Source organism: Lissotriton helveticus, chromosome 10 (genome assembly GCF_964261635.1).
Source record: "Lissotriton helveticus chromosome 10, aLisHel1.1, whole genome shotgun sequence".
In the NCBI taxonomy this organism is placed as follows: Eukaryota; Metazoa; Chordata; class Amphibia; order Caudata; family Salamandridae; genus Lissotriton; species Lissotriton helveticus.
This window is the reverse complement of record NC_136071.1, coordinates 589,518,970-589,543,396: the sequence shown is the minus strand read 5'-3', so window position 1 is coordinate 589,543,396 and position 24,427 is coordinate 589,518,970. Positions and strand designations below refer to the sequence as shown.

General features: G+C 47.3%; 43 non-coding genes across 43 annotated transcripts; all 43 read right to left on the bottom strand.

The window, feature by feature from the left end:
* Positions 1-365: 365 nt before the first annotated feature.
* TRNAL-CAA (transfer RNA leucine (anticodon CAA)) lies at positions 366-477 on the bottom strand. Its single transcript has 2 exons — positions 440-477; positions 366-411 (listed from the first exon to the last, which is right to left on the bottom strand). It is a non-coding gene; the product is annotated as a tRNA-Leu (tRNA).
* A 295-nt stretch (positions 478-772) lies between these two features.
* Positions 773-845, bottom strand: TRNAV-AAC (transfer RNA valine (anticodon AAC)). Its single transcript has one exon. It is a non-coding gene; the product is annotated as a tRNA-Val (tRNA).
* Positions 846-1,230: 385 nt separating this feature from the next.
* TRNAP-AGG (transfer RNA proline (anticodon AGG)) lies at positions 1,231-1,302 on the bottom strand. Its single transcript has one exon. It is a non-coding gene; the product is annotated as a tRNA-Pro (tRNA).
* Positions 1,303-1,737: 435 nt separating this feature from the next.
* Positions 1,738-1,810, bottom strand: TRNAV-UAC (transfer RNA valine (anticodon UAC)). Its single transcript has one exon. It is a non-coding gene; the product is annotated as a tRNA-Val (tRNA).
* A 384-nt stretch (positions 1,811-2,194) lies between these two features.
* On the bottom strand, positions 2,195-2,266 carry TRNAP-CGG (transfer RNA proline (anticodon CGG)). Its single transcript has one exon. It is a non-coding gene; the product is annotated as a tRNA-Pro (tRNA).
* Positions 2,267-3,204: 938 nt separating this feature from the next.
* TRNAL-CAA (transfer RNA leucine (anticodon CAA)) lies at positions 3,205-3,316 on the bottom strand. Its single transcript has 2 exons — positions 3,279-3,316; positions 3,205-3,250 (listed from the first exon to the last, which is right to left on the bottom strand). It is a non-coding gene; the product is annotated as a tRNA-Leu (tRNA).
* A 295-nt stretch (positions 3,317-3,611) lies between these two features.
* On the bottom strand, positions 3,612-3,684 carry TRNAV-AAC (transfer RNA valine (anticodon AAC)). The gene has a single exon. It is a non-coding gene; the product is annotated as a tRNA-Val (tRNA).
* A 385-nt stretch (positions 3,685-4,069) lies between these two features.
* Positions 4,070-4,141, bottom strand: TRNAP-AGG (transfer RNA proline (anticodon AGG)). The gene has a single exon. It is a non-coding gene; the product is annotated as a tRNA-Pro (tRNA).
* Positions 4,142-4,575: 434 nt separating this feature from the next.
* On the bottom strand, positions 4,576-4,648 carry TRNAV-UAC (transfer RNA valine (anticodon UAC)). Its single transcript has one exon. It is a non-coding gene; the product is annotated as a tRNA-Val (tRNA).
* Positions 4,649-5,032: 384 nt separating this feature from the next.
* TRNAT-CGU (transfer RNA threonine (anticodon CGU)) lies at positions 5,033-5,104 on the bottom strand. The gene has a single exon. It is a non-coding gene; the product is annotated as a tRNA-Thr (tRNA).
* Positions 5,105-6,044: 940 nt separating this feature from the next.
* Positions 6,045-6,156, bottom strand: TRNAL-CAA (transfer RNA leucine (anticodon CAA)). The gene is made up of 2 exons: positions 6,119-6,156; positions 6,045-6,090 (listed from the first exon to the last, which is right to left on the bottom strand). It is a non-coding gene; the product is annotated as a tRNA-Leu (tRNA).
* A 295-nt stretch (positions 6,157-6,451) lies between these two features.
* Positions 6,452-6,524, bottom strand: TRNAV-AAC (transfer RNA valine (anticodon AAC)). The gene has a single exon. It is a non-coding gene; the product is annotated as a tRNA-Val (tRNA).
* A 385-nt stretch (positions 6,525-6,909) lies between these two features.
* Positions 6,910-6,981, bottom strand: TRNAP-AGG (transfer RNA proline (anticodon AGG)). Its single transcript has one exon. It is a non-coding gene; the product is annotated as a tRNA-Pro (tRNA).
* Positions 6,982-7,415: 434 nt separating this feature from the next.
* TRNAV-UAC (transfer RNA valine (anticodon UAC)) lies at positions 7,416-7,488 on the bottom strand. The gene has a single exon. It is a non-coding gene; the product is annotated as a tRNA-Val (tRNA).
* Positions 7,489-7,872: 384 nt separating this feature from the next.
* TRNAP-CGG (transfer RNA proline (anticodon CGG)) lies at positions 7,873-7,944 on the bottom strand. Its single transcript has one exon. It is a non-coding gene; the product is annotated as a tRNA-Pro (tRNA).
* A 941-nt stretch (positions 7,945-8,885) lies between these two features.
* Positions 8,886-8,997, bottom strand: TRNAL-CAA (transfer RNA leucine (anticodon CAA)). Its single transcript has 2 exons — positions 8,960-8,997; positions 8,886-8,931 (listed from the first exon to the last, which is right to left on the bottom strand). It is a non-coding gene; the product is annotated as a tRNA-Leu (tRNA).
* A 295-nt stretch (positions 8,998-9,292) lies between these two features.
* Positions 9,293-9,365, bottom strand: TRNAV-AAC (transfer RNA valine (anticodon AAC)). The gene has a single exon. It is a non-coding gene; the product is annotated as a tRNA-Val (tRNA).
* Positions 9,366-9,750: 385 nt separating this feature from the next.
* On the bottom strand, positions 9,751-9,822 carry TRNAP-AGG (transfer RNA proline (anticodon AGG)). The gene has a single exon. It is a non-coding gene; the product is annotated as a tRNA-Pro (tRNA).
* Positions 9,823-10,257: 435 nt separating this feature from the next.
* On the bottom strand, positions 10,258-10,330 carry TRNAV-UAC (transfer RNA valine (anticodon UAC)). Its single transcript has one exon. It is a non-coding gene; the product is annotated as a tRNA-Val (tRNA).
* Positions 10,331-10,714: 384 nt separating this feature from the next.
* Positions 10,715-10,786, bottom strand: TRNAP-CGG (transfer RNA proline (anticodon CGG)). Its single transcript has one exon. It is a non-coding gene; the product is annotated as a tRNA-Pro (tRNA).
* A 938-nt stretch (positions 10,787-11,724) lies between these two features.
* Positions 11,725-11,836, bottom strand: TRNAL-CAA (transfer RNA leucine (anticodon CAA)). The gene is made up of 2 exons: positions 11,799-11,836; positions 11,725-11,770 (listed from the first exon to the last, which is right to left on the bottom strand). It is a non-coding gene; the product is annotated as a tRNA-Leu (tRNA).
* A 295-nt stretch (positions 11,837-12,131) lies between these two features.
* Positions 12,132-12,204, bottom strand: TRNAV-AAC (transfer RNA valine (anticodon AAC)). Its single transcript has one exon. It is a non-coding gene; the product is annotated as a tRNA-Val (tRNA).
* A 385-nt stretch (positions 12,205-12,589) lies between these two features.
* Positions 12,590-12,661, bottom strand: TRNAP-AGG (transfer RNA proline (anticodon AGG)). Its single transcript has one exon. It is a non-coding gene; the product is annotated as a tRNA-Pro (tRNA).
* A 434-nt stretch (positions 12,662-13,095) lies between these two features.
* On the bottom strand, positions 13,096-13,168 carry TRNAV-UAC (transfer RNA valine (anticodon UAC)). Its single transcript has one exon. It is a non-coding gene; the product is annotated as a tRNA-Val (tRNA).
* Positions 13,169-13,552: 384 nt separating this feature from the next.
* TRNAT-CGU (transfer RNA threonine (anticodon CGU)) lies at positions 13,553-13,624 on the bottom strand. Its single transcript has one exon. It is a non-coding gene; the product is annotated as a tRNA-Thr (tRNA).
* Positions 13,625-14,562: 938 nt separating this feature from the next.
* TRNAL-CAA (transfer RNA leucine (anticodon CAA)) lies at positions 14,563-14,674 on the bottom strand. Its single transcript has 2 exons — positions 14,637-14,674; positions 14,563-14,608 (listed from the first exon to the last, which is right to left on the bottom strand). It is a non-coding gene; the product is annotated as a tRNA-Leu (tRNA).
* A 295-nt stretch (positions 14,675-14,969) lies between these two features.
* TRNAV-AAC (transfer RNA valine (anticodon AAC)) lies at positions 14,970-15,042 on the bottom strand. The gene has a single exon. It is a non-coding gene; the product is annotated as a tRNA-Val (tRNA).
* A 385-nt stretch (positions 15,043-15,427) lies between these two features.
* TRNAP-AGG (transfer RNA proline (anticodon AGG)) lies at positions 15,428-15,499 on the bottom strand. The gene has a single exon. It is a non-coding gene; the product is annotated as a tRNA-Pro (tRNA).
* A 434-nt stretch (positions 15,500-15,933) lies between these two features.
* TRNAV-UAC (transfer RNA valine (anticodon UAC)) lies at positions 15,934-16,006 on the bottom strand. The gene has a single exon. It is a non-coding gene; the product is annotated as a tRNA-Val (tRNA).
* A 384-nt stretch (positions 16,007-16,390) lies between these two features.
* TRNAT-CGU (transfer RNA threonine (anticodon CGU)) lies at positions 16,391-16,462 on the bottom strand. The gene has a single exon. It is a non-coding gene; the product is annotated as a tRNA-Thr (tRNA).
* A 941-nt stretch (positions 16,463-17,403) lies between these two features.
* TRNAL-CAA (transfer RNA leucine (anticodon CAA)) lies at positions 17,404-17,515 on the bottom strand. The gene is made up of 2 exons: positions 17,478-17,515; positions 17,404-17,449 (listed from the first exon to the last, which is right to left on the bottom strand). It is a non-coding gene; the product is annotated as a tRNA-Leu (tRNA).
* A 295-nt stretch (positions 17,516-17,810) lies between these two features.
* On the bottom strand, positions 17,811-17,883 carry TRNAV-AAC (transfer RNA valine (anticodon AAC)). The gene has a single exon. It is a non-coding gene; the product is annotated as a tRNA-Val (tRNA).
* Positions 17,884-18,268: 385 nt separating this feature from the next.
* TRNAP-AGG (transfer RNA proline (anticodon AGG)) lies at positions 18,269-18,340 on the bottom strand. The gene has a single exon. It is a non-coding gene; the product is annotated as a tRNA-Pro (tRNA).
* Positions 18,341-18,775: 435 nt separating this feature from the next.
* On the bottom strand, positions 18,776-18,848 carry TRNAV-UAC (transfer RNA valine (anticodon UAC)). The gene has a single exon. It is a non-coding gene; the product is annotated as a tRNA-Val (tRNA).
* A 384-nt stretch (positions 18,849-19,232) lies between these two features.
* On the bottom strand, positions 19,233-19,304 carry TRNAP-CGG (transfer RNA proline (anticodon CGG)). Its single transcript has one exon. It is a non-coding gene; the product is annotated as a tRNA-Pro (tRNA).
* Positions 19,305-20,244: 940 nt separating this feature from the next.
* TRNAL-CAA (transfer RNA leucine (anticodon CAA)) lies at positions 20,245-20,356 on the bottom strand. The gene is made up of 2 exons: positions 20,319-20,356; positions 20,245-20,290 (listed from the first exon to the last, which is right to left on the bottom strand). It is a non-coding gene; the product is annotated as a tRNA-Leu (tRNA).
* A 295-nt stretch (positions 20,357-20,651) lies between these two features.
* Positions 20,652-20,724, bottom strand: TRNAV-AAC (transfer RNA valine (anticodon AAC)). The gene has a single exon. It is a non-coding gene; the product is annotated as a tRNA-Val (tRNA).
* A 385-nt stretch (positions 20,725-21,109) lies between these two features.
* On the bottom strand, positions 21,110-21,181 carry TRNAP-AGG (transfer RNA proline (anticodon AGG)). Its single transcript has one exon. It is a non-coding gene; the product is annotated as a tRNA-Pro (tRNA).
* Positions 21,182-21,615: 434 nt separating this feature from the next.
* On the bottom strand, positions 21,616-21,688 carry TRNAV-UAC (transfer RNA valine (anticodon UAC)). The gene has a single exon. It is a non-coding gene; the product is annotated as a tRNA-Val (tRNA).
* Positions 21,689-22,072: 384 nt separating this feature from the next.
* Positions 22,073-22,144, bottom strand: TRNAP-CGG (transfer RNA proline (anticodon CGG)). The gene has a single exon. It is a non-coding gene; the product is annotated as a tRNA-Pro (tRNA).
* A 929-nt stretch (positions 22,145-23,073) lies between these two features.
* Positions 23,074-23,185, bottom strand: TRNAL-CAA (transfer RNA leucine (anticodon CAA)). The gene is made up of 2 exons: positions 23,148-23,185; positions 23,074-23,119 (listed from the first exon to the last, which is right to left on the bottom strand). It is a non-coding gene; the product is annotated as a tRNA-Leu (tRNA).
* A 295-nt stretch (positions 23,186-23,480) lies between these two features.
* TRNAV-AAC (transfer RNA valine (anticodon AAC)) lies at positions 23,481-23,553 on the bottom strand. The gene has a single exon. It is a non-coding gene; the product is annotated as a tRNA-Val (tRNA).
* A 385-nt stretch (positions 23,554-23,938) lies between these two features.
* TRNAP-AGG (transfer RNA proline (anticodon AGG)) lies at positions 23,939-24,010 on the bottom strand. Its single transcript has one exon. It is a non-coding gene; the product is annotated as a tRNA-Pro (tRNA).
* Positions 24,011-24,427: the final 417 nt, after the last annotated feature.

Here is a 24,427-nt window from a genome sequence, read left to right as displayed (position 1 = left end):
CAAGGGGGGAACCAATGGCATTCTGCTCCTCCCACATAACCAGGAAGCCCTGTTGAACATGTCTGCCTGTGTTTTTGCAGGGACAGTGCCTTCTCTGCCCAAAAGGTGGCAGGAGAGCCTCACAACAAATGATGGGATCAACTGCTTAGTTAGAAACCCAGCAAGGCAGTTACTGTGATGGAGTGCAAATTTAATGGAAGGTGTGCCTGAGGTGTCATTTCCAGAAATCCATGGAATTGTGATTGAGGGCCCAGCCTGATTGTTGGTGGATTTCTCTTCACATGCTACAGGTTCCTGCAAAGATTGTGGTGTTTGCCGGGAACGCACTGCAAAAAACAGGAAGATTTACGGGTGTAAAATGGACCTGTCAGAAGTGGGATTTGAACCCACGCCTCCATGAGGAGACCAGAAGGCTCAGCTACACTGAAGATCAAGCTCTCTTGAGTCTGCCGTCTTAGACCACTCGGCCATCCTGACGGCTCATGAGGGGGGCTTAGGTCTAACTCTTCTATCTGCACCTGCCAATGTTTCCACTTACAACCTTCACAGCAATGTCACAGGTGTAAAGGCCCCAACAATACAACATAGCTTAAACAAAATAAAAATAGGCACAAGAACGACCCCCAGATGACGGATGCAGATAACTTTGTTTCGTCTTGCAAAGGTAAAGAAAGTTTCCCACGGCTCACTGTGTTCAAAGACCACCTCTTCTTAAACTTGCATTCAGATAATAAGGTTTTAGAGTGTGCACATAAAAGCAGCCAACGCTCAGTGTTTCTGCCCGGTCTCGAACCGGGGACCTTTCGCGTGTTAGGCGAACGTGATGACCACTACACTACAGAAACGACCTTGCTGCTTGCTACTGTTAAAGCAAAGTTCCTCTCAAGGCTTCACCCTACTTCTATTCTGCTGTATCAGCAGCGGCTCAGAATGTGCAGAACAAGTGTGAAAACCTCAGAGATATCATCCAACATGCTTGCAATTAGACGTATTCAAAATTTACTTGTGCAGGCATCGACAGACAAATATCTGATGCCTAAATGTCTGCGAGTACAGCTTGGGAAAGCATCACCTGGCACACACTGAGACTAAGCAGGTAGGCAGAAAAAGCACGATGATCCATTTTTCTTCTGAGGTTAGGAATATGTTGCGCAACAATGCACCGAGTATTACTAGAAATAGTCAGGCATAGTGCATTTTTAGTACGATTTGTATGTTTAGCTCTAAAAAGGGCTCGTCCGGGATTTGAACCCGGGACCTCTCGCACCCTAAGCGAGAATCATACCCCTAGACCAACGAGCCACGCAAGAGTCACCTCTGACATGGCTCCAGGGGTTAGTGGCAGCTAGTCGGTGAATGCTTCACCCAAAGCAAGCAACTGCACATGTTGCTCTCTTCTGCAATATGATTGCTGTCTTTTCCATGGCCGTCATCAAACAAGAAATTAAAAAGCCTCTGTCCTTCAGACAGTTTGTTTTCTCTAAGTGTCTGCTTGCGGTGAGGACAAGAAAAGCATTTCTGCTCTCATTCCTTGCTTTCATGAAAGTAGGCCCACCCTTCAGAGCAAAGGGCGAGCAAGCGAATGGCGCAAGCTATCGTCACTTCTCTTTTCGAGCTGTCACTGAGATCCCTGGAGCACACTACGTCAGGTTGGTGAGGGATAGACAGCCTCTATTATCTCAGCTTTCCTATAAAGTCAGCCAGTAAAGGCAAACACTGTTAAAAACAGCAAACCGCTGTTTCTGCCCGGTCTCGAACCAAGGACCTTTCGCGTGTAAGGCGAACGTGAAAACCACTACACTACAGAAACAGACACTAACTCAGGAATCTTGTTGGCATGTATTGGGCTGGAATGCACAGACTAAGGGCCAATGTCCTTGAAGCTCAAAGTTGGGCTCTCCTTACCCGGTCTCTATTTCTTTGGAAGACAGGAATGAGGACCACTTTTATTCCAAGAGGCGATTTTGAAACCATATCCTGAAATTACACTAGAAAAACACTATGCATGTAATGTTCCTACCATGCTGGTCTGGCCCAGAAAAGCAGTTGCAAAGAAGTCCTGCACTCCTTTATCCCGCCACAAGTGGAAAATAGCGTGCAGGGTAAGGAACTTTCTCGACATACACAGCGTCTTATAGCATTGAAAAGAAGAAATGCTCCTATATTACAAGCATCCTGAAAATGTCCACAGCATGGGCTCGTCCGGGATTTGAACCCGGGACCTCTCGCACCCGAAGCGAGAATCATACCCCTAGACCAACGAGCCTGAGTGGCCAGGAGACATTTTGAACAATTTCTGAAGCGTCTTTCAGAAAAAAAGCAGGGCTATTTGGCTAGTCTCCCTCTAAGTGAGCCTCACAACGTCATGTTTTCTCTCAAGTTGTTGTTTTTTCACTCTAGCAAGAAAGGGGGCAGCCAATCTCCTATCAGCCAGTGAGCAGAAAAAAGGCACAGATGAGAACAGCAAGCACTTTCTGGCAATTGTTCTCCTCTGCAAGTCCTGGACCCTTGCCCCATAGACTTCCACACCAGAAGCAATGAAGGGCCCACCATTTCCTGCGCCTGAGAAAGAGGGGTTTGATATTTGGATTCAAACGTGCTCGCTCAGCGCTCGATCAGGCTCGATCAGGCGAGATTTATATGAGTGGCTCACAGGCCTGAAACACTCACCTGGGAGACCCAGAGTGGCTGACTTCTCAGTATAGCCATTGTTGGGCGAGTCACCTCCTTTCCTCCTGCCTCAATCTAGAATTGGCTGCAAATCATAAGAGAGAGTGCAATGCCCGTGTGCAGTGCCTACTCCCAGCTACCTCTCTGTCTTCCTTATGTAAATTAGAATTTGCAAGGGGGGACCAATGGCATTCTGCTCCTCCCACAAAACCAGGAAGCCCTGTTGAACGTCTGCCTGTGTTTTTGCAGGGACAGTGCCTTCTCTGCCCAAAAGGTGGCAGGAGAGCCTCACAACAAATGATGGGATCAACTGCTTAGTTCGAAACCCAGCAAGGCAGTTACTGTGATGGAGTGCAAATTTAATGGAAGGTGTGCCTGAGGTGTCATTTCCAGAAATCCATGGAATTGTGATTGAGGGCCCAGCCTGATTGTTGGTGGATTTCTCTTCACATGCTACAGGTTCCTGCAAAGATTGTGGTGTTTGCCGGGAACGCACTGCAAAAAACAGGAAGATTTACGGGTGTAAAAGGGACCTGTCAGAAGTGGGATTTGAACCCACGCCTCCATGAGGAGACCAGAAGGCTCAGCTACACTGAAGATCAAGCTCTCTTGAGTCTGGCGCCTTAGACCACTCGGCCATCCTGACGTCTCATGAGGGGGGCTTAGGTCTAACTCTTCTATCTGCACCTGCCAATGTTTCCACTTACAACCTTCACAGCAATGTCACAGGTGTAAAGGCCCCAACAATACAACATAGCTTAAACAAAATAAAAATAGGCACAAGAACGACCCCCAGATGACGGATGCAGATAACTTTGTTTCGTCTTGCAAAGGTAAAGAAAGTTTCCCACGGCTCACTGTGTTCAAAGACCACCTCTTCTTAAACTTGCATTCAGATAATAAGGTTTTAGAGTGTGCACATAAAAGCAGCCAACGCTCAGTGTTTCTGCCCGGTCTCGAACCGAGGACCTTTCGCGTGTTAGGCGAACGTGATGACCACTACACTACAGAAACGACCTTGCTGCTTGCTACTGTTAAAGCAAAGTTCCTCTCAAGGCTTCACCCTACTTCTATTCTGCTGTATCAGCAGCGGCTCAGAATGTGCAGAACAAGTGTGAAAACCTCAGAGATATCATCCAACATGCTTGCAATTAGACGTATTCAAAATTTACTTGTGCAGGCATCGACAGACAAATATCTGATGCCTAAATGTCTGCGAGTACAGCTTGGGAAAGCATCACCTGGGACACACTGAGACTAAGCAGGTAGGCAGAAAAAGCACGGTGATCCATTTTTCTTCTGAGGTTAGGAATATGTTGCGCAACAATGCACCGAGTATTACTAGAAATAGTCAGGCATAGTGCATTTTTAGTACGATTTGTATGTTTAGCTCTAAAAAGGGCTCGTCCGGGATTTGAACCCGGGACCTCTCGCACCCTAAGCGAGAATCATACCCCTAGACCAACGAGCCACGCAAGAGTCACCTCTGACATGGCTCCAGGGGTTAGTGGCAGCTAGTCGGTGAATGCTTCACCCAAAGCAAGCAACTGCACATGTTGCTCTCTTCTGCAATATGATTGCTGTCTTTTCCATGGCCGTCATCAAACAAGAAATTAAAAAGCCTCTGTCCTTCAGACAGTTTGTTTTTTCTAAGTGTCTGCTTGCGGTGAGGACAAGAAAAGCATTTCTGCTCTCATTCCTTGCTTTCATGAAGTAGGCCCACCCTTCAGAGCAAAGGGCGAGCAAGCGAATGGCGCAAGCTATCGTCACTTCTCTTTTCGAGCTGTCACTGAGATCCCTGGAGCACACTACGTCAGGTTGGTGAGGGATAGACAGCCTCTATTATCTCAGCTTTCCTATAAAGTCAGCAAGTAAAGGCAAACACTGTTAAAAACAGCAAACCGCTGTTTCTGCCCGGTCTCGAACCAGGGACCTTTCGCGTGTAAGGCGAACGTGATAACCACTACACTACAGAACCAGACACTAACTCAGGAATCTTGTTGGCATGTATTGGGCTGGAATGCACAGACTAAGGGCCAATGTCCTTGAAGCTCAAAGTTGGGCTCTCCTTACCCGGTCTCTATTTCTTTGGAAGACAGGAATGAGGACCACTTTTATTCCAAGAGGCGATTTTGAAACCATATCCTGAAATTACACTAGAAAAACACTATGCATGTAATGTTCCTACCATGCTTGTCTGGCCCAGAAAAGCAGTTGCAAAGAAGTCCTGCACTCCTTTATCCCGCCACAAGTGGAAAATAGCGTGCAGGGTAAGGAACTTTCTCGACATACACAGCGTCTTATAGCATTGAAAAGAAGAAATGCTCCTATATTACAAGCATCCTGAAAATGTCCACAGCATGGGCTCGTCCGGGATTTGAACCCGGGACCACTCGCACACGAAGCGAGAATCATACACCTAGACCAACGAGCCTGAGTGGCCAGGAGACATTTTGAACAATTTCTGAAGCGTCTTTCAGAAAAAAAGCAGGGCTATTTGGCTAGTCTCCCTCTAAGTGAGCCTCACAACGTCATGTTTTCTCTCAAGTTGTTGTTTTTTCACTCTAGCAAGAAAGGGGGCAGCCAATCTCCTATCAGCCAGTGAGCAGAAAAAAGGCACAGATGAGAACAGCAAGCACTTTCTGGCAATTGTTCTCCTCTGCAAGTCCTGGACCCTTGCCCCATAGACTTCCACACCAGAAGCAATGAAGGGCCCACCATTTCCTGCGCCTGAGAAAGAGGGGTTTGATATTTGGATTCAAACGCGCTCGCTCAGCGCTCGATTAGGCTCGATCAGGCGAGATTTATATGAGTGGCTCACAGGCCTGAAACACTCACCTGGGAGACCCAGAGTGGCTGACTTCTCAGTATAGCCATTGTTGGGCGAGTCACCTCCTTTCCTCCTGCCTCAATCTAGAATTGGCTGCAAATCATAAGAGAGAGTGCAATGCCCGTGTGCAGTGCCTACTCCCAGCTACCTCTCTGTCTTCCTTATGTAAATTAGAATTTGCAAGGGGGGACCAATGGCATTCTGCTCCTCCCACATAACCAGGAAGCCCTGTTGAACATGTCTGCCTGTGTTTTTGCAGGGACAGTGCCTTCTCTGCCCAAAAGGTGGCAGGAGAGCCTCACAACAAATGATGGGATCAACTGCTTAGTTAGAAACCCAGCAAGGCAGTTACTGTGATGGAGTGCAAATTTAATGGAAGGTGTGCCTGAGGTGTCATTTCCAGAAATCCATGGAATTGTGATTGAGGGCCCAGCCTGATTGTTGGTGGATTTCTCTTCACATGCTACAGGTTCCTGCAAAGATTGTGGTGTTTGCCGGGAACGCACTGCAAAAAACAGGAAGATTTACGGGTGTAAAAGGGACCTGTCAGAAGTGGGATTTGAACCCACGCCTCCATGAGGAGACCAGAAGGCTCAGCTACACTGAAGATCAAGCTCTCTTGAGTCTGGCGCCTTAGACCACTCGCCCATCCTGACAGCTCATGAGGGGGGCTTAGGTCTAACTCTTCTATCTGCACCTGCCAATGTTTCCACTTACAACCTTCACAGCAATGTCACAGGTGTAAAGGCCCCAACAATACAACATAGCTTAAACAAAATAAAAATAGGCACAAGAACGACCCCCAGATGACGGATGCAGATAACTTTGTTTCGTCTTGCAAAGGTAAAGAAAGTTTCCCACGGCTCACTGTGTTCAAAGACCACCTCTTCTTAAACTTGCATTCAGATAATAAGGTTTTAGAGTGTGCACATAAAAGCAGCCAACGCTCAGTGTTTCTGCCCGGTCTCGAACCGAGGACCTTTCGCGTGTTAGGCGAACGTGATGACCACTACACTACAGAAACGACCTTGCTGCTTGCTACTGTTAAAGCAAAGTTCCTCTCAAGGCTTCACCCTACTTCTATTCTGCTGTATCAGCAGCGGCTCAGAATGTGCAGAACAAGTGTGAAAACCTCAGAGATATCATCCAACATGCTTGCAATTAGACGTATTCAAAATTTACTTGTGCAGGCATCGACAGACAAATATCTGATGCCTAAATGTCTGCGAGTACAGCTTGGGAAAGCATCACCTGGGACACACTGAGACTAAGCAGGTAGGCAGAAAAAGCACGGTGATCCATTTTTCTTCTGAGGTTAGGAATATGTTGCGCAACAATGCACCGAGTATTACTAGAAATAGTCAGGCATAGTGCATTTTTAGTACGATTTGTATGTTTAGCTCTAAAAAGGGCTCGTCCGGGATTTGAACCCGGGACCTCTCGCACCCTAAGCGAGAATCATACCCCTAGACCAACGAGCCACGCAAGAGTCACCTCTGACATGGCTCCAGGGGTTAGTGGCAGCTAGTCGGTGAATGCTTCACCCAAAGCAAGCAACTGCACATGTTGCTCTCTTCTGCAATATGATTGCTGTCTTTTCCATGGCCGTCATCAAACAAGAAATTAAAAAGCCTCTGTCCTTCAGACAGTTTGTTTTTTCTAAGTGTCTGCTTGCGGTGAGGACAAGAAAAGCATTTCTGCTCTCATTCCTTGCTTTCATGAAGTAGGCCCACCCTTCAGAGCAAAGGGCGAGCAAGCGAATGGCGCAAGCTATCGTCACTTCTCTTTTCGAGCTGTCACTGAGATCCCTGGAGCACACTACGTCAGGTTGGTGAGGGATAGACAGCCTCTATTATCTCAGCTTTCCTATAAAGTCAGCAAGTAAAGGCAAACACTGTTAAAAACAGCAAACCGCTGTTTCTGCCCGGTCTCGAACCAGGGACCTTTCGCGTGTAAGGCGAACGTGATAACCACTACACTACAGAACCAGACACTAACTCAGGAATCTTGTTGGCATGTATTGGGCTGGAATGCACAGACTAAGGGCCAATGTCCTTGAAGCTCAAAGTTGGGCTCTCCTTACCCGGTCTCTATTTCTTTGGAAGACAGGAATGAGGACCACTTTTATTCCAAGAGGCGATTTTGAAACCATATCCTGAAATTACACTAGAAAAACACTATGCATGTAATGTTCCTACCATGCTTGTCTGGCCCAGAAAAGCAGTTGCAAAGAAGTCCTGCACTCCTTTATCCCGCCACAAGTGGAAAATAGCGTGCAGGGTAAGGAACTTTCTCGACATACACAGCGTCTTATAGCATTGAAAAGAAGAAATGCTCCTATATTACAAGCATCCTGAAAATGTCCACAGCATGGGCTCGTCCGGAATTTGAACCCGGGACCTCTCGCACCCGAAGCGAGAATCATACCCCTAGACCAACGAGCCTGAGTGGCCAGGAGACATTTTGAACAATTTCTGAAGCGTCTTTCAGAAAAAAAGCAGGGCTATTTGGCTAGTCTCCCTCTAAGTGAGCCTCACAACGTCATGTTTTCTCTCAAGTTGTTGTTTTTTCACTCTAGCAAGAAAGGGGGCAGCCAATCTCCTATCAGCCAGTGAGCAGAAAAAAGGCACAGATGAGAACAGCAAGCACTTTCTGGCAATTGTTCTCCTCTGCAAGTCCTGGACCCTTGCCCCATAGACTTCCACACCAGAAGCAATGAAGGGCCCACCATTTCCTGCGCCTGAGAAAGAGGGGTTTGATATTTGGATTCAAACGCGCTCGCTCAGCGCTCGATCAGGCTCGATCAGGCGAGATTTATATGAGTGGCTCACAGGCCTGAAACACTAACCTGGGAGACCCAGAGTGGCTGACTTCTCAGTATAGCCATTGTTGGGCGAGTCACCTCCTTTCCTCCTGCCTCAATCTAGAATTGGCTGCAAATCATAAGAGAGAGTGCAATGCCCGTGTGCAGTGCCTACTCCCAGCTACCTCTCTGTCTTCCTTATGTAAATTAGAATTTGCAAGGGGGGAACCAATGGCATTCTGCTCCTCCCACATAACCAGGAAGCCCTGTTGAACATGTCTGCCTGTGTTTTTGCAGGGACAGTGCCTTCTCTGCCCAAAAGGTGGCAGGAGAGCCTCACAACAAATGATGGGATCAACTGCTTAGTTAGAAACCCAGCAAGGCAGTTACTGTGATGGAGTGCAAATTTAATGGAAGGTGTGCCTGAGGTGTCATTTCCAGAAATCCATGGAATTGTGATTGAGGGCCCAGCCTGATTGTTGGTGGATTTCTCTTCACATGCTACAGGTTCCTGCAAAGATTGTGGTGTTTGCCGGGAACGCACTGCAAAAAACAGGAAGATTTACGGGTGTAAAAGGGACCTGTCAGAAGTGGGATTTGAACCCACGCCTCCATGAGGAGACCAGAAGGCTCAGCTACACTGAAGATCAAGCTCTCTTGAGTCTGCCGTCTTAGACCACTCGGCCATCCTGACGGCTCATGAGGGGGGCTTAGGTCTAACTCTTCTATCTGCACCTGCCAATGTTTCCACTTACAACCTTCACAGCAATGTCACAGGTGTAAAGGCCCCAACAATACAACATAGCTTAAACAAAATAAAAATAGGCACAAGAACGACCCCCAGATGACGGATGCAGATAACTTTGTTTCGTCTTGCAAAGGTAAAGAAAGTTTCCCACGGCTCACTGTGTTCAAAGACCACCTCTTCTTAAACTTGCATTCAGATAATAAGGTTTTAGAGTGTGCACATAAAAGCAGCCAACGCTCAGTGTTTCTGCCCGGTCTCGAACCGGGGACCTTTCGCGTGTTAGGCGAACGTGATGACCACTACACTACAGAAACGACCTTGCTGCTTGCTACTGTTAAAGCAAAGTTCCTCTCAAGGCTTCACCCTACTTCTATTCTGCTGTATCAGCAGCGGCTCAGAATGTGCAGAACAAGTGTGAAAACCTCAGAGATATCATCCAACATGCTTGCAATTAGACGTATTCAAAATTTACTTGTGCAGGCATCGACAGACAAATATCTGATGCCTAAATGTCTGCGAGTACAGCTTGGGAAAGCATCACCTGGCACACACTGAGACTAAGCAGGTAGGCAGAAAAAGCACGATGATCCATTTTTCTTCTGAGGTTAGGAATATGTTGCGCAACAATGCACCGAGTATTACTAGAAATAGTCAGGCATAGTGCATTTTTAGTACGATTTGTATGTTTAGCTCTAAAAAGGGCTCGTCCGGGATTTGAACCCGGGACCTCTCGCACCCTAAGCGAGAATCATACCCCTAGACCAACGAGCCACGCAAGAGTCACCTCTGACATGGCTCCAGGGGTTAGTGGCAGCTAGTCGGTGAATGCTTCACCCAAAGCAAGCAACTGCACATGTTGCTCTCTTCTGCAATATGATTGCTGTCTTTTCCATGGCCGTCATCAAACAAGAAATTAAAAAGCCTCTGTCCTTCAGACAGTTTGTTTTCTCTAAGTGTCTGCTTGCGGTGAGGACAAGAAAAGCATTTCTGCTCTCATTCCTTGCTTTCATGAAAGTAGGCCCACCCTTCAGAGCAAAGGGCGAGCAAGCGAATGGCGCAAGCTATCGTCACTTCTCTTTTCGAGCTGTCACTGAGATCCCTGGAGCACACTACGTCAGGTTGGTGAGGGATAGACAGCCTCTATTATCTCAGCTTTCCTATAAAGTCAGCCAGTAAAGGCAAACACTGTTAAAAACAGCAAACCGCTGTTTCTGCCCGGTCTCGAACCAAGGACCTTTCGCGTGTAAGGCGAACGTGAAAACCACTACACTACAGAAACAGACACTAACTCAGGAATCTTGTTGGCATGTATTGGGCTGGAATGCACAGACTAAGGGCCAATGTCCTTGAAGCTCAAAGTTGGGCTCTCCTTACCCGGTCTCTATTTCTTTGGAAGACAGGAATGAGGACCACTTTTATTCCAAGAGGCGATTTTGAAACCATATCCTGAAATTACACTAGAAAAACACTATGCATGTAATGTTCCTACCATGCTGGTCTGGCCCAGAAAAGCAGTTGCAAAGAAGTCCTGCACTCCTTTATCCCGCCACAAGTGGAAAATAGCGTGCAGGGTAAGGAACTTTCTCGACATACACAGCGTCTTATAGCATTGAAAAGAAGAAATGCTCCTATATTACAAGCATCCTGAAAATGTCCACAGCATGGGCTCGTCCGGGATTTGAACCCGGGACCTCTCGCACCCGAAGCGAGAATCATACCCCTAGACCAACGAGCCTGAGTGGCCAGGAGACATTTTGAACAATTTCTGAAGCGTCTTTCAGAAAAAAAGCAGGGCTATTTGGCTAGTCTCCCTCTAAGTGAGCCTCACAACGTCATGTTTTCTCTCAAGTTGTTGTTTTTTCACTCTAGCAAGAAAGGGGGCAGCCAATCTCCTATCAGCCAGTGAGCAGAAAAAAGGCACAGATGAGAACAGCAAGCACTTTCTGGCAATTGTTCTCCTCTGCAAGTCCTGGACCCTTGCCCCATAGACTTCCACACCAGAAGCAATGAAGGGCCCACCATTTCCTGCGCCTGAGAAAGAGGGGTTTGATATTTGGATTCAAACGTGCTCGCTCAGCGCTCGATCAGGCTCGATCAGGCGAGATTTATATGAGTGGCTCACAGGCCTGAAACACTCACCTGGGAGACCCAGAGTGGCTGACTTCTCAGTATAGCCATTGTTGGGCGAGTCACCTCCTTTCCTCCTGCCTCAATCTAGAATTGGCTGCAAATCATAAGAGAGAGTGCAATGCCCGTGTGCAGTGCCTACTCCCAGCTACCTCTCTGTCTTCCTTATGTAAATTAGAATTTGCAAGGGGGGACCAATGGCATTCTGCTCCTCCCACAAAACCAGGAAGCCCTGTTGAACGTCTGCCTGTGTTTTTGCAGGGACAGTGCCTTCTCTGCCCAAAAGGTGGCAGGAGAGCCTCACAACAAATGATGGGATCAACTGCTTAGTTCGAAACCCAGCAAGGCAGTTACTGTGATGGAGTGCAAATTTAATGGAAGGTGTGCCTGAGGTGTCATTTCCAGAAATCCATGGAATTGTGATTGAGGGCCCAGCCTGATTGTTGGTGGATTTCTCTTCACATGCTACAGGTTCCTGCAAAGATTGTGGTGTTTGCCGGGAACGCACTGCAAAAAACAGGAAGATTTACGGGTGTAAAAGGGACCTGTCAGAAGTGGGATTTGAACCCACGCCTCCATGAGGAGACCAGAAGGCTCAGCTACACTGAAGATCAAGCTCTCTTGAGTCTGGCGCCTTAGACCACTCGGCCATCCTGACGTCTCATGAGGGGGGCTTAGGTCTAACTCTTCTATCTGCACCTGCCAATGTTTCCACTTACAACCTTCACAGCAATGTCACAGGTGTAAAGGCCCCAACAATACAACATAGCTTAAACAAAATAAAAATAGGCACAAGAACGACCCCCAGATGACGGATGCAGATAACTTTGTTTCGTCTTGCAAAGGTAAAGAAAGTTTCCCACGGCTCACTGTGTTCAAAGACCACCTCTTCTTAAACTTGCATTCAGATAATAAGGTTTTAGAGTGTGCACATAAAAGCAGCCAACGCTCAGTGTTTCTGCCCGGTCTCGAACCGAGGACCTTTCGCGTGTTAGGCGAACGTGATGACCACTACACTACAGAAACGACCTTGCTGCTTGCTACTGTTAAAGCAAAGTTCCTCTCAAGGCTTCACCCTACTTCTATTCTGCTGTATCAGCAGCGGCTCAGAATGTGCAGAACAAGTGTGAAAACCTCAGAGATATCATCCAACATGCTTGCAATTAGACGTATTCAAAATTTACTTGTGCAGGCATCGACAGACAAATATCTGATGCCTAAATGTCTGCGAGTACAGCTTGGGAAAGCATCACCTGGGACACACTGAGACTAAGCAGGTAGGCAGAAAAAGCACGGTGATCCATTTTTCTTCTGAGGTTAGGAATATGTTGCGCAACAATGCACCGAGTATTACTAGAAATAGTCAGGCATAGTGCATTTTTAGTACGATTTGTATGTTTAGCTCTAAAAAGGGCTCGTCCGGGATTTGAACCCGGGACCTCTCGCACCCTAAGCGAGAATCATACCCCTAGACCAACGAGCCACGCAAGAGTCACCTCTGACATGGCTCCAGGGGTTAGTGGCAGCTAGTCGGTGAATGCTTCACCCAAAGCAAGCAACTGCACATGTTGCTCTCTTCTGCAATATGATTGCTGTCTTTTCCATGGCCGTCATCAAACAAGAAATTAAAAAGCCTCTGTCCTTCAGACAGTTTGTTTTTTCTAAGTGTCTGCTTGCGGTGAGGACAAGAAAAGCATTTCTGCTCTCATTCCTTGCTTTCATGAAGTAGGCCCACCCTTCAGAGCAAAGGGCGAGCAAGCGAATGGCGCAAGCTATCGTCACTTCTCTTTTCGAGCTGTCACTGAGATCCCTGGAGCACACTACGTCAGGTTGGTGAGGGATAGACAGCCTCTATTATCTCAGCTTTCCTATAAAGTCAGCAAGTAAAGGCAAACACTGTTAAAAACAGCAAACCGCTGTTTCTGCCCGGTCTCGAACCAGGGACCTTTCGCGTGTAAGGCGAACGTGATAACCACTACACTACAGAACCAGACACTAACTCAGGAATCTTGTTGGCATGTATTGGGCTGGAATGCACAGACTAAGGGCCAATGTCCTTGAAGCTCAAAGTTGGGCTCTCCTTACCCGGTCTCTATTTCTTTGGAAGACAGGAATGAGGACCACTTTTATTCCAAGAGGCGATTTTGAAACCATATCCTGAAATTACACTAGAAAAACACTATGCATGTAATGTTCCTACCATGCTTGTCTGGCCCAGAAAAGCAGTTGCAAAGAAGTCCTGCACTCCTTTATCCCGCCACAAGTGGAAAATAGCGTGCAGGGTAAGGAACTTTCTCGACATACACAGCGTCTTATAGCATTGAAAAGAAGAAATGCTCCTATATTACAAGCATCCTGAAAATGTCCACAGCATGGGCTCGTCCGGGATTTGAACCCGGGACCACTCGCACACGAAGCGAGAATCATACACCTAGACCAACGAGCCTGAGTGGCCAGGAGACATTTTGAACAATTTCTGAAGCGTCTTTCAGAAAAAAAGCAGGGCTATTTGGCTAGTCTCCCTCTAAGTGAGCCTCACAACGTCATGTTTTCTCTCAAGTTGTTGTTTTTTCACTCTAGCAAGAAAGGGGGCAGCCAATCTCCTATCAGCCAGTGAGCAGAAAAAAGGCACAGATGAGAACAGCAAGCACTTTCTGGCAATTGTTCTCCTCTGCAAGTCCTGGACCCTTGCCCCATAGACTTCCACACCAGAAGCAATGAAGGGCCCACCATTTCCTGCGCCTGAGAAAGAGGGGTTTGATATTTGGATTCAAACGTGCTCGCTCAGCGCTCGATCAGGCTCGATCAGGCGAGATTTATATGAGTGGCTCACAGGCCTGAAACACTCACCTGGGAGACCCAGAGTGGCTGACTTCTCAGTATAGCCATTGTTGGGCGAGTCACCTCCTTTCCTCCTGCCTCAATCTAGAATTGGCTGCAAATCATAAGAGAGAGTGCAATGCCCGTGTGCAGTGCCTACTCCCAGCTACCTCTCTGTCTTCCTTATGTAAATTAGAATTTGCAAGGGGGGACCAATGGCATTCTGCTCCTCCCACAAAACCAGGAAGCCCTGTTGAACGTCTGCCTGTGTTTTTGCAGGGACAGTGCCTTCTCTGCCCAAAAGGTGGCAGGAGAGCCTCACAACAAATGATGGGATCAACTGCTTAGTTCGAAACCCAGCAAGGCAGTTACTGTGATGGAGTGCAAATTTAATGGAAGGTGTGCCTGAGGTGTCATTTCCAGAAATCCATGGAATTGTGATTGAGGGCCCAGCCTGATTGTTGGTGGATTTCTCTTCACATGCTACAGGTTCCTGCAAAGATTGTGGTGTTTGCCGGGAACGCACTGCAAAAAACAGGAAGATTTACGGGTGTAAAAGGGACCTGTCAGAAGTGGGATTTGAACCCACGCCTCCATGAGGAGACCAGAAGGCTCAGCTACACTGAAGATCAAGCTCTCTTGAGTCTGGCGCCTTAGACCACTCGGCCATCCTGACGTCTCATGAGGGGGGCTTAGGTCTAACTCTTCTATCTGCACCTGCCAATGTTTCCACTTACAACCTTCACAGCAATGTCACAGGTGTAAAGGCCCCAACAATACAACATAGCTTAAACAAAATAAAAATAGGCACAAGAACGACCCCCAGATGACGGATGCAGATAACTTTGTTTCGTCTTGCAAAGGTAAAGAAAGTTTCCCACGGCTCACTGTGTTCAAAGACCACCTCTTCTTAAACTTGCATTCAGATAATAAGGTTTTAGAGTGTGCACATAAAAGCAGCCAACGCTCAGTGTTTCTGCCCGGTCTCGAACCGAGGACCTTTCGCGTGTTAGGCGAACGTGATGACCACTACACTACAGAAACGACCTTGCTGCTTGCTACTGTTAAAGCAAAGTTCCTCTCAAGGCTTCACCCTACTTCTATTCTGCTGTATCAGCAGCGGCTCAGAATGTGCAGAACAAGTGTGAAAACCTCAGAGATATCATCCAACATGCTTGCAATTAGACGTATTCAAAATTTACTTGTGCAGGCATCGACAGACAAATATCTGATGCCTAAATGTCTGCGAGTACAGCTTGGGAAAGCATCACCTGGGACACACTGAGACTAAGCAGGTAGGCAGAAAAAGCACGGTGATCCATTTTTCTTCTGAGGTTAGGAATATGTTGCGCAACAATGCACCGAGTATTACTAGAAATAGTCAGGCATAGTGCATTTTTAGTACGATTTGTATGTTTAGCTCTAAAAAGGGCTCGTCCGGGATTTGAACCCGGGACCTCTCGCACCCTAAGCGAGAATCATACCCCTAGACCAACGAGCCACGCAAGAGTCACCTCTGACATGGCTCCAGGGGTTAGTGGCAGCTAGTCGGTGAATGCTTCACCCAAAGCAAGCAACTGCACATGTTGCTCTCTTCTGCAATATGATTGCTGTCTTTTCCATGGCCGTCATCAAACAAGAAATTAAAAAGCCTCTGTCCTTCAGACAGTTTGTTTTTTCTAAGTGTCTGCTTGCGGTGAGGACAAGAAAAGCATTTCTGCTCTCATTCCTTGCTTTCATGAAGTAGGCCCACCCTTCAGAGCAAAGGGCGAGCAAGCGAATGGCGCAAGCTATCGTCACTTCTCTTTTCGAGCTGTCACTGAGATCCCTGGAGCACACTACGTCAGGTTGGTGAGGGATAGACAGCCTCTATTATCTCAGCTTTCCTATAAAGTCAGCAAGTAAAGGCAAACACTGTTAAAAACAGCAAACCGCTGTTTCTGCCCGGTCTCGAACCAGGGACCTTTCGCGTGTAAGGCGAACGTGATAACCACTACACTACAGAACCAGACACTAACTCAGGAATCTTGTTGGCATGTATTGGGCTGGAATGCACAGACTAAGGGCCAATGTCCTTGAAGCTCAAAGTTGGGCTCTCCTTACCCGGTCTCTATTTCTTTGGAAGACAGGAATGAGGACCACTTTTATTCCAAGAGGCGATTTTGAAACCATATCCTGAAATTACACTAGAAAAACACTATGCATGTAATGTTCCTACCATGCTTGTCTGGCCCAGAAAAGCAGTTGCAAAGAAGTCCTGCACTCCTTTATCCCGCCACAAGTGGAAAATAGCGTGCAGGGTAAGGAACTTTCTCGACATACACAGCGTCTTATAGCATTGAAAAGAAGAAATGCTCCTATATTACAAGCATCCTGAAAATGTCCACAGCATGGGCTCGTCCGGGATTTGAACCCGGGACCACTCGCACACGAAGCGAGAATCATACACCTAGACCAACGAGCCTGAGTGGCCAGGAGACATTTTGAACAATTTCTGAAGCGTCTTTCAGAAAAAAAGCAGGGCTATTTGGCTAGTCTCCCTCTAAGTGAGCCTCACAACGTCATGTTTTCTCTCAAGTTGTTGTTTTTTCACTCTAGCAAGAAAGGGGGCAGCCAATCTCCTATCAGCCAGTGAGCAGAAAAAAGGCACAGATGAGAACAGCAAGCACTTTCTGGCAATTGTTCTCCTCTGCAAGTCCTGGACCCTTGCCCCATAGACTTCCACACCAGAAGCAATGAAGGGCCCACCATTTCCTGCGCCTGAGAAAGAGGGGTTTGATATTTGGATTCAAACGCGCTCGCTCAGCGCTCGATCAGGCTCGATCAGGCGAGATTTATATGAGTGGCTCACAGGCCTGAAACACTAACCTGGGAGACACAGAGTGGCTGACTTCTCAGTATAGCCATTGTTGGGCGAGTCACCTCCTTTCCTCCTGCCTCAATCTAGAATTGGCTGCAAATCATAAGAGAGAGTGCAATGCCCGTGTGCAGTGCCTACTCCCAGCTACCTCTCTGTCTTCCTTATGTAAATTAGAATTTGCAAGGGGGGAACCAATGGCATTCTGCTCCTCCCACATAACCAGGAAGCCCTGTTGAACATGTCTGCCTGTGTTTTTGCAGGGACAGTGCCTTCTCTGCCCAAAAGGTGGCAGGAGAGCCTCACAACAAATGATGGGATCAACTGCTTAGTTAGAAACCCAGCAAGGCAGTTACTGTGATGGAGTGCAAATTTAATGGAAGGTGTGCCTGAGGTGTCATTTCCAGAAATCCATGGAATTGTGATTGAGGGCCCAGCCTGATTGTTGGTGGATTTCTCTTCACATGCTACAGGTTCCTGCAAAGATTGTGGTGTTTGCCGGGAACGCACTGCAAAAAACAGGAAGATTTACGGGTGTAAAAGGGACCTGTCAGAAGTGGGATTTGAACCCACGCCTCCATGAGGAGACCAGAAGGCTCAGCTACACTGAAGATCAAGCTCTCTTGAGTCTGCCGCCTTAGACCACTCGGCCATCCTGACGGCTCATGAGGGGGGCTTAGGTCTAACTCTTCTATCTGCACCTGCCAATGTTTCCACTTACAACCTTCACAGCAATGTCACAGGTGTAAAGGCCCCAACAATACAACATAGCTTAAACAAAATAAAAATAGGCACAAGAACGACCCCCAGATGACGGATGCAGATAACTTTGTTTCGTCTTGCAAAGGTAAAGAAAGTTTCCCACGGCTCACTGTGTTCAAAGACCACCTCTTCTTAAACTTGCATTCAGATAATAAGGTTTTAGAGTGTGCACATAAAAGCAGCCAACGCTCAGTGTTTCTGCCCGGTCTCGAACCGGGGACCTTTCGCGTGTTAGGCGAACGTGATGACCACTACACTACAGAAACGACCTTGCTGCTTGCTACTGTTAAAGCAAAGTTCCTCTCAAGGCTTCACCCTACTTCTATTCTGCTGTATCAGCAGCGGCTCAGAATGTGCAGAACAAGTGTGAAAACCTCAGAGATATCATCCAACATGCTTGCAATTAGACGTATTCAAAATTTACTTGTGCAGGCATCGACAGACAAATATCTGATGCCTAAATGTCTGCGAGTACAGCTTGGGAAAGCATCACCTGGGACACACTGAGACTAAGCAGGTAGGCAGAAAAAGCACGATGATCCATTTTTCTTCTGAGGTTAGGAATATGTTGCGCAACAATGCACCGAGTATTACTAGAAATAGTCAGGCATAGTGCATTTTTAGTACGATTTGTATGTTTAGCTCTAAAAAGGGCTCGTCCGGGATTTGAACCCGGGACCTCTCGCACCCTAAGCGAGAATCATACCCCTAGACCAACGAGCCACGCAAGAGTCACCTCTGACATGGCTCCAGGGGTTAGTGGCAGCTAGTCGGTGAATGCTTCACCCAAAGCAAGCAACTGCACATGTTGATCTCTTCTGCAATATGATTGCTGTCTTTTCCATGGCCGTCATCAAACAAGAAATTAAAAAGCCTCTGTCCTTCAGACAGTTTGTTTTCTCTAAGTGTCTGCTTGCGGTGAGGACAAGAAAAGCATTTCTGCTCTCATTCCTTGCTTTCATGAAAGTAGGCCCACCCTTCAGAGCAAAGGGCGAGCAAGCGAATGGCGCAAGCTATCGTCACTTCTCTTTTCGAGCTGTCACTGAGATCCCTGGAGCACACTACGTCAGGTTGGTGAGGGATAGACAGCCTCTATTATCTCAGCTTTCCTATAAAGTCAGCCAGTAAAGGCAAACACTGTTAAAAACAGCAAACCGCTGTTTCTGCCCGGTCTCGAACCAAGGACCTTTCGCGTGTAAGGCGAACGTGAAAACCACTACACTACAGAAACAGACACTACCTCAGGAATCTTGTTGGCATGTATTGGGCTGGAATGCACAGACTAAGGGCCAATGTCCTTGAAGCTCAAAGTTGGGCTCTCCTTACCCGGTCTCTATTTCTTTGGAAGACAGGAATGAGGACCACTTTTATTCCAAGAGGCGATTTTGAAACCATATCCTGAAATTACACTAGAAAAACACTATGCATGTAATGTTCCTACCATGCTGGTCTGGCCCAGAAAAGCAGTTGCAAAGAAGTCCTGCACTCCTTTATCCCGCCACAAGTGGAAAATAGCGTGCAGGGTAAGGAACTTTCTCGACATACACAGCGTCTTATAGCATTGAAAAGAAGAAATGCTCCTATATTACAAGCATCCTGAAAATGTCCACAGCATGGGCTCGTCCGGGATTTGAACCCGGGACCTCTCGCACCCGAAGCGAGAATCATACCCCTAGACCAACGAGCCTGAGTGGCCAGGAGACATTTTGAACAATTTCTGAAGCGTCTTTCAGAAAAAAAGCAGGGCTATTTGGCTAGTCTCCCTCTAAGTGAGCATCACAACGTCATGTTTTCTCTCAAGTTGTTGTTTTTTCACTCTAGCAAGAAAGGGGGCAGTCAATCTCCTATCAGCCAGTGAGCAGAAAAAAGGCACAGATGAGAACAGCAAGCACTTTCTGGCAATTGTTCTCCTCTGCAAGTCCTGGACCCTTGCCCCATAGACTTCCACACCAGAAGCAATGAAGGGCCCACCATTTCCTGCGCCTGAGAAAGAGGGGTTTGATATTTGGATTCAAACGCGCTCGCTCAGCGCTCGATTAGGCTCGATCAGGCGAGATTTATATGAGTGGCTCACAGGCCTGAAACACTCACCTGGGAGACCCAGAGTGGCTGACTTCTCAGTATAGCCATTGTTGGGCGAGTCACCTCCTTTCCTCCTGCCTCAATCTAGAATTGGCTGCAAATCATAAGAGAGAGTGCAATGCCCGTGTGCAGTGCCTACTCCCAGCTACCTCTCTGTCTTCCTTATGTAAATTAGAATTTGCAAGGGGGGACCAATGGCATTCTGCTCCTCCCACATAACCAGGAAGCCCTGTTGAACATGTCTGCCTGTGTTTTTGCAGGGACAGTGCCTTCTCTGCCCAAAAGGTGGCAGGAGAGCCTCACAACAAATGATGGGATCAACTGCTTAGTTAGAAACCCAGCAAGGCAGTTACTGTGATGGAGTGCAAATTTAATGGAAGGTGTGCCTGAGGTGTCATTTCCAGAAATCCATGGAATTGTGATTGAGGGCCCAGCCTGATTGTTGGTGGATTTCTCTTCACATGCTACAGGTTCCTGCAAAGATTGTGGTGTTTGCCGGGAACGCACTGCAAAAAACAGGAAGATTTACGGGTGTAAAAGGGACCTGTCAGAAGTGGGATTTGAACCCACGCCTCCATGAGGAGACCAGAAGGCTCAGCTACACTGAAGATCAAGCTCTCTTGAGTCTGGCGCCTTAGACCACTCGCCCATCCTGACAGCTCATGAGGGGGGCTTAGGTCTAACTCTTCTATCTGCACCTGCCAATGTTTCCACTTACAACCTTCACAGCAATGTCACAGGTGTAAAGGCCCCAACAATACAACATAGCTTAAACAAAATAAAAATAGGCACAAGAACGACCCCCAGATGACGGATGCAGATAACTTTGTTTCGTCTTGCAAAGGTAAAGAAAGTTTCCCACGGCTCACTGTGTTCAAAGACCACCTCTTCTTAAACTTGCATTCAGATAATAAGGTTTTAGAGTGTGCACATAAAAGCAGCCAACGCTCAGTGTTTCTGCCCGGTCTCGAACCGGGGACCTTTCGCGTGTTAGGCGAACGTGATGACCACTACACTACAGAAACGACCTTGCTGCTTGCTACTGTTAAAGCAAAGTTCCTCTCAAGGCTTCACCCTACTTCTATTCTGCTGTATCAGCAGCGGCTCAGAATGTGCAGAACAAGTGTGAAAACCTCAGAGATATCATCCAACATGCTTGCAATTAGACGTATTCAAAATTTACTTGTGCAGGCATCGACAGGCAAATATCTGATGCCTAAATGTCTGCGAGTACAGCTTGGGAAAGCATCACCTGGGACACACTGAGACTAAGCAGGTAGGCAGAAAAAGCACGGTGATCCATTTTTCTTCTGAGGTTAGGAATATGTTGCGCAACAATGCACCGAGTATTACTAGAAATAGTCGGGCATAGTGCATTTTTAGTACGATTTGTATGTTTAGCTCTAAAAAGGGCTCGTCCGGGATTTGAACCCGGGACCTCTCGCACCCTAAGCGAGAATCATACTCCTAGACCAACGAGCCACGCAAGAGTCACCTCTGACATGGCTCCAGGGGTTAGTGGCAGCTAGTCGGTGAATGCTTCACCCAAAGCAAGCAACTGCACATGTTGCTCTCTTCTGCAATATGATTGCTGTGTTTTCCATGGCCGTCATCAAACAAGAAATTAAAAAGCCTCTGTCCTTCAGACAGTTTGTTTTCTCTAAGTGTCTGCTTGCGGTGAGGACAAGAAAAGCATTTCTGCTCTCATTCCTTGCTTTCATGAAGTAGGCCCACCCTTCAGAGCAAAGGGCGAGCAAGCGAATGGCGCAAGCTATCGTCACTTCTCTTTTCGAGCTGTCACTGAGATCCCTGGAGCACACTACGTCAGGTTGGTGAGGGATAGACAGCCTCTATTATCTCAGCTTTCCTATAAAGTCAGCCAGTAAAGGCAAACACTGTTAAAAAAAGCAAACCGCTGTTTTTGCCCGGTCTCGAACCAAGGACCTTTCGCGTGTAAGGCGAACGTGAAAACCACTACACTACAGAAACAGACACTAACTCAGGAATCTTGTTGGCATGTATTGGGCTGGAATGCACAGACTAAGGGCCAATGTCCTTGAAGCTCAAAGTTGGGCTCTCCTTACCCGGTCTCTATTTCTTTGGAAGACAGGAATGAGGACCACTTTTATTCCAAGAGGCGATTTTGAAACCATATCCTGAAATTACACTAGAAAAACACTATGCATGTAATGTTCCTACCATGCTGGTCTGGCCCAGAAAAGCAGTTGCAAAGAAGTCCTGCACTCCTTTATCCCGCCACAAGTGGAAAATAGCGTGCAGGGTAAGGAACTTTCTCGACATACACAGCGTCTTATAGCATTGAAAAGAAGAAATGCTCCTATATTACAAGCATCCTGAAAATGTCCACAGCATGGGCTCGTCCGGGATTTGAACCCGGGACCTCTCGCACCCGAAGCGAGAATCATACCCCTAGACCAACGAGCCTGAGTGGCCAGGAGACATTTTGAACAATTTCTGAAGCGTCTTTCAGAAAAAAAGCAGGGCTATTTGGCTAGTCTCCCTCTAAGTGAGCCTCACAACGTCATGTTTTCTCTCAAGTTGTTGTTTTTTCACTCTAGCAAGAAAGGGGGCAGCCAATCTCCTATCAGCCAGTGAGCAGAAAAAAGGCACAGATGAGAACAGCAAGCACTTTCTGGCAATTGTTCTCCTCTGCAAGTCCTGGACCCTTGCCCCATAGACTTCCACACCAGAAGCAATGAAGGGCCCACCATTTCCTGCGCCTGAGAAAGAGGGGTTTGATATTTGGATTCAAACGCGCTCGCTCAGGCTCGATCAGGCGAGATTTATATGAGTGGCTCACAGGCCTGAAACACTCACCTGGGAAACCCAGAGTGGCTGACTTCTCAGTATAGCCATTGTTGGGCGAGTCACCTCCTTTCCTCCTGCCTCAATCTAGAATTGGCTGCAAATCATAAGAGAGAGTGCAATGCCCGTGTGCAGTGCCTACTCCCAGCTACCTCTCTGTCTTCCTTATGTAAATTAGAATTTGCAAGGGGGGACCAATGGCATTCTGCTCCTCCCACAAAACCAGGAAGCCCTGTTGAACATGTCTGCCTGTGTTTTTGCAGGGACAGTGCCTTCTCTGCCCAAAAGGTGGCAGGAGAGCCTCACAACAAATGATGGGATCAACTGCTTAGTTAGAAACCCAGCAAGGCAGTTACTGTGATGGAGTGCAAATTTAATGGAAGGTGTGCCTGAGGTGTCATTTCCAGAAATCCATGGAATTGTGATTGAGGGCCCAGCCTGATTGTTGGTGGATTTCTCTTCACATGCTACAGGTTCCTGCAAAGATTGTGGTGTTTGCCGGGAACGCACTGCAAAAAACAGGAAGATTTACGGGTGTAAAAGGGACCTGTCAGAAGTGGGATTTGAACCCACGCCTCCATGAGGAGACCAGAAGGCTCAGCTACACTGAAGATCAAGCTCTCTTGAGTCTGGCGCCTTAGACCTCTCGGCCATCCTGACGGCTCATGAGGGGGGCTTAGGTCTAACTCTTCTATCTGCACCTGCCAATGTTTCCACTTACAACCTTCACAGCAATGTCACAGGTGTAAAGGCCCCAACAATACAACATAGCTTAAACAAAATAAAAATAGGCACAAGAACGACCCCCAGATGACGGATGCAGATAACTTTGTTTCGTCTTGCAAAGGTAAAGAAAGTTTCCCACGGCTCACTGTGTTCAAAGACCACCTCTTCTTAAACTTGCATTCAGATAATAAGGTTTTAGAGTGTGCACATAAAAGCAGCCAACGCTCAGTGTTTCTGCCCGGTCTCGAACCGGGAACCTTTCGCGTGTTAGGCGAACGTGATGACCACTACACTACAGAAACGACCTTGTTGCTTGCTACTGTTAAAGCAAAGTTCCTCTCAAGGCTTCACCCTACTTCTATTCTGCTGTATCAGCAGCGGCTCAGAATGTGCAGAACAAGTGTGAAAACCTCAGAGATATCATCCAACATGCTTGCAATTAGACGTATTCAAAATTTACTTGTGCAGGCATCGACAGACAAATATCTGATGCCTAAATGTCTGCGAGTACAGCTTGGGAAAGCATCACCTGGGACACACTGAGACTAAGCAGGTAGGCAGAAAAAGCACGGTGATCCATTTTTCTTCTGAGGTTAGGAATATGTTGCGCAACAATGCACCGAGTATTACTAGAAATAGTCGGGCATAGTGCATTTTTAGTACGATTTGTATGTTTAGCTCTAAAAAGGGCTCGTCTGGGATTTGAACCCGGGACCTCTCGCACCCTAAGCGAGAATCATACCCCTAGACCAACGAGCCACGCAAGAGTCACCACTGACATGGCTCCAGGGGTTAGTGGCAGCTAGTCGGTGAATGCTTCACCCAAAGCAAGCAACTGCACATGTTGCTCTCTTCTGCAATATGATTGCTGTCTTTTCCATGGCCGTCATCAAACAAGAAATTAAAAAGCCTCTGTCCTTCAGACAGTTTGTTTTCTCTAAGTGTCTGCTTGCGGTGAGGACAAGAAAAGCATTTCTGCTCTCATTCCTTGCTTTCATGAAGTAGGCCCACCCTTCAGAGCAAAGGGCGAGCAAGCGAATGGCGCAAGCTATCGTCACTTCTCTTTTCGAGCTGTCACTGAGATCCCTGGAGCACACTACGTCAGGTTGGTGAGGGATAGACAGCCTCTATTATCTCAGCTTTCCTATAAAGTCAGCCAGTAAAGGCAAACACTGT